The following is a 5187-nucleotide window of genomic DNA, read 5'->3' on the forward strand; positions in this document are numbered from 1 at the left end:
CGTGCAGTCTAATTAGCGAAGCTAGACGTGTAGTCTAACTCGTGGAGTTAGACATGCAGTCTAATGGAAAGTGAAAGTTAGACGTGTAGTCTAACTCCTTTAGATTAGTATGAAGGGATTCGTAATTAGACGTGCAATCTAACTCGTGGAGTTAGACGTGCAGTCTAATGGAAAGAGAAAGTTAGACGTGCAGTCTAACTCCTTCAGATTAGTCTAAAGTGGATTCGTAATTAGACGTGCAGCCTAACTCATGGAGTTAGACGTGCAGTCTAATGGAAAGTGAAAGTTAGACGTGCAGTCTAACTCCTTCAGACTAGTCTGAAGTGGAACCGTAATTAGACGTTGAGTCTAATGGAATGTGAAAGTTAGACGTGCAGTCTAACTGGTGAAAGTTAGATGTGCAGTCTAACTCCTTCAGATTAGTCTGAAGTGATTGTAATTAGACGTGAAGTCTAATCCCATTAGACCAGGTGGTTTAATGGATTCTGTTATTAGACGGGGACGTCTAATTTCATTAGACGAGGTCGTCTAATTGAAATACGTCTAATGACATGCTTAAGAAGTTGCTTGAAGCTAGAACCCGCCTACCCACGTGCTCTAGCTGTACGCTACTCCTGCTCCACTTTTGGTGAAGATTAGTACAATAGCCACCTGCAACCAATCAACCAATGCCACATAAGCGAATATCCTTCAAATTACTTGTTTTGCAGGTACAATCTTTGAAGAATATTCGGCGCACTACCTGTTGTGTACGACCACGATCCTTGTATTTAGAGTCTGTTGTGTACTATGGAGGCGTTCCAATGGAAGCTCTCCACGTGTCATTATGAAGATTCGACCGTTAGTACGTGTGCCTTATTTAAAGAATCTAAAGGACAACGGACAATCTCTGGATCTCTCGCTTGCATTCTAAGAAGAATCTCTAGATTACTGAAAAATCAAGCTCTTGAACTTTCAAATCGTTAGCTGCTTTCCTGATTTACTGTGTGTTAATCAAGAGAGAGTTAGAATCAAAGCAATATTTTAGCTGAGTGATATTCATCATATTGTAAGTTGAACAAAGTTTGTTCTGTTCAACAGTGAGCTATTCGTGCAAACTGTATTTGATTCAAAGCATATTATAGTGAATCCTTCTGGTTGTTGGAAGAAGGGATGACGTAGGAGAGTTTGCTCCGAACATCCATAAACAAACTGTTGTGTTCTTTCTTTCTGTCATCTTCTCACTCTTGATCCTAAGCTTCAAATCTAAGTAAACATTTCCGTATTTGATTCTGTTTCAAGTGTTTACAAGGATTTGCGTAGAATTGAAAGTGAATTAAATCCCTAACAAGATTTCTTTCAAACCGTTTTTCCTAAGCCTTCATCAATCGCCAGACCCACGTTTCTATTGATTAAGCCGATCCTATCTATATTTTTCTAGACAAGCCTATGAAAATTAAGTTCGTTACGATCTAAAAAACAAATGAATTACAAACAATCATCGGAATTACAAACAATATATTCCAAGTTTAAGTCTACCTAATATATATATATATATAAATAATAATAATGCTTAAATCTAAATTATTGGCATTGTCGGATTGAGTAATGTGGTTAATTTGGATCTTGGCGCGAGAAAAATTTGAATGGCCCGTATGTATCAAACCGTGGGTCGGTTTGAATAAGAAAACGGATGAGAATTTTTGTATTCATTCTTTCATTTCTCCCTCTAACTAATAAATGAAATATATAATCAATATTAAATATTAAAGAATTAATAAAATTTAAGAATAAAATTTAATTTAATTACTGTAATTCCCGGAAAAAACTCTTGTCTCGGAAAAGTTGGAGGTTTGATAAATTTCAACATTGGTTTGTGTGTTAGGAATATTTTTAAATAAAACATTATTTACAAGATTTATAAAAATAATATCTTGATCTTTTTGAAATTAAGTATAACAATAATCAATTTTGATCAAATTTCAAATAATTTTTTAGATTAGAATAATCAAATTAAAATTTGATTGATAAAAAGCTGTATTTTAATTTAATTAAAAATAATTAATTTAAAAGATTATTTATTTGATAAAGAGTCGCCAATTGATTTTTAGTTTAAAATCAATGAAAAATATACGTATACAAATGTATTTTAACTAGAGTTTATTTTTGATTCGTAGTTTGGTAATACTCGGGAAATGCTTTCACGTTATATTCTTCGTACCCGTTAAAAATCGGTCTCTACTTCATAAATACTTGGTTGTTGGAAAATTGGTTGTATAACATTTTAATTTAACCAATTATTCTTACGGTGCTAAACATGTACAAGTTTTACTTTAATATTTAAAAATTGGTCAAGGGTTCAGGGATTCTCGGTCGGGGTGCTAGAGCTCCTCGGTCGAGGTGCTAAAATTCTTGGTCGGGTGCGGGCGGCCCTTGGTCGAGGTGCTGAAGTTCTCGGTCGAGGTTCGGTAATTATTGGTCAGGTGCGAGAATTATCGGTCTAAGGTCAGCCTCGAGATAGTTTTGTTAGTCCTAAGTGCGAAGAATACTTGGTCATAGGTAAGCCTTGGGGTAATTTTCCTCGGTTGGGGTGTTACAATCCCATGGTCCTAGCTAAACCAGTTCTATGTTCCTCGGTTCTCAAGAACATCAAAATTATAGGTTTTTATGTTTTCATTTGAAGTTTGGATCTTTTGATCCAAGGGCATGGTTAACTTCTAATAGTTCACAAGATCATTTTGAACATCATCCCAATGTATCACTCAATTGGGAAGAGGTTCCATTCAAACCAAACCGTTTTGATACAAAAATGAGTTTTGGTCTTTGAGCTTTGAGCGTAAGGAGCTTTTCAATAGCTTCCTTATACTTTATATGATTAAATTAAACCAAAACATGAACACTAATTGTTCGTCTTGACCAATTCAAGAACTAAATTTTTATTTTTTTAAAAATAATTAGTTTTTAATCAAACATGATGGGATAGATTGGAACTGTTCCAAATAGATTCCCAACATCATTAGAAACATGTTGGGAAGCATTATAGGTTGTCGTTCTTGAATAATAACTCAAGAAAATAAAACCTGATTTTGAATTTTTTAAATTCAAATTTGGGAGTTTCTGATTTGGGTTGATTGATTGTGTTTGACTTTAATAGAAAACTCATAAATGATCCTAAGATTGTTTCTTAATCAAGAAATCGAACAACCATGAAGTATATAAAACTTTCAAAACTGAAATATATAAATTTCAATCTAAAATGATAATTCGAAATAATGGGTGATTGGAAGCTTACTGAGAATTGGATCAGAGTTTTAAAGTTTTACACGAAAATTCCAAAAAGTTTGAAGTTTTAATGGTAGATTATTTCAAAAGCTTTATTGAGGGCTTGGGAGTGGATCTCTTGCCTTCTGTTTGCTCAAGGGATGCTATTTATAACCTCGTAAGGTTGGTTCATCGGCCATGTGATGGTCTTCTGGCTATTCTTTCGCCAGTTGCCAATATAGGCCATGATGACGCCTCCAGACTCCAAGTATAGGGGAAATGATAACATGCGATTTTCAGCCTTATGGCTTGTTTAAAATTGATTGTTTTAATCCCCTTTGATCCATTTTTAATTTAAAAAATTTACAAAATATTTTAATAAATATTATTTTTTTAAAATATATTTTTAAATTTTAATAAATAATTTATTTAGGAAAAATGGATACAACATTTATCTAAAATTATTTATTTGAATTTCTTTGATTTCTTTAAAATTAATTTGAGATAAAATGAGTACAACATTTATCCCAAATTATTTTAATTTATTTTCTTGGCCATTATTTTTTAATTAATTAAGGTTTAATTATTAAAATAATTAATTTAATTAATTATTTTAATTATATTTTTGACCTAAGTTTTAATTATTTTAATTTTATTTATTCAAAATAATTATTTAAAAAAATTTTAAATTAGGTAGGTAAAATTTTAATATTTACAATTATATTAAAATAATAAATATTCTTCCATTGAATTTTTTCAATAAATAAATAATATATATATATATATATATAATTCTATTCATATTAATTATTTTTTAATTTATATAATTATATTATATATATATATATATGATCATTTTTAAAATTATATAAAAATATATTTAAAATTTAATTTATGATATATTTGAATAAAAATAAATTAATTTTTTTAATTATTGGTCTATATTTTATATTTAACACAAATTAGTAAATCATATTTTTTATATTGAAAAAAATAGTTAAAAATAAATTTATTTTTTTAATTATTTTTCTACATTTTATATTTAACCCAAAATTATAAATAATATTTTTTATATTAAAAAATTAATCTCAGTTTATTAATAAAAAGGAAATGTTATTTATAAATTTTATAAAAAATTCAAAATTTTATTAATTTACACAATATATAATATACAATATGCATACACAAAATTATAAATAAAATTTATTAATCATAAGTGGTGGTACGATGGTTAAAGAGAATAATTTTCACATTCGAGACAATGCAAATTTTAATAAAATATATGTGTGGCTAAGAGGCGTGTAAAAATTTAGATTAATGACTGATTTATCGATAGATAAGAGCTTTGTGAAAGTGTGATTGAAATGTGGTTTGTCGAGAGATAAGAGACCGGTAGTATTAGATCGTAAAGTCACGAGATTAGAGATGTCAATTGAGATTGATGACTAATGTTACGAGATTAGTAATATGAGAGTTCTATTAGACAATAAATTATATTTTTCGTTTGACTCAAAAATGAGGGTAATAATGAATGTCTCTTTACAAAATTTGTTATATATATATATTTTTTTGATAAATAACGAAAACAATGATAAGGAGAGAAGTAAGATGACCATTAGGTCCCAACCATTAAAGCCCTCAAATTCAGACCATAGATGTTGACGAAAAAAAAGATAATGAAAGCGGTTAAAACGATGATTATGATGTTGATGAAAAAGATGTGAGTATTTTCTATTTCAACTTTATAAACGTTAATTTTATTTATCCTTGAAACAGATTAACATTATACTAGTTTGAATTAAGCATCATTATATATATATATATAAATCTAAATGGTGTAATTTAAAAGATAGGTTTGAAATTCAAATTGGCCCAGTAAGAAGCCCAAATTTAACAATTTAGTGTATATATATAGAATTGTTTTTATTAAATCAAATTATCCATTTT

Source organism: Impatiens glandulifera, chromosome 1, assembly GCF_907164915.1.
Source record: "Impatiens glandulifera chromosome 1, dImpGla2.1, whole genome shotgun sequence".
NCBI classification, from domain to species: Eukaryota; Viridiplantae; Streptophyta; class Magnoliopsida; order Ericales; family Balsaminaceae; genus Impatiens; species Impatiens glandulifera.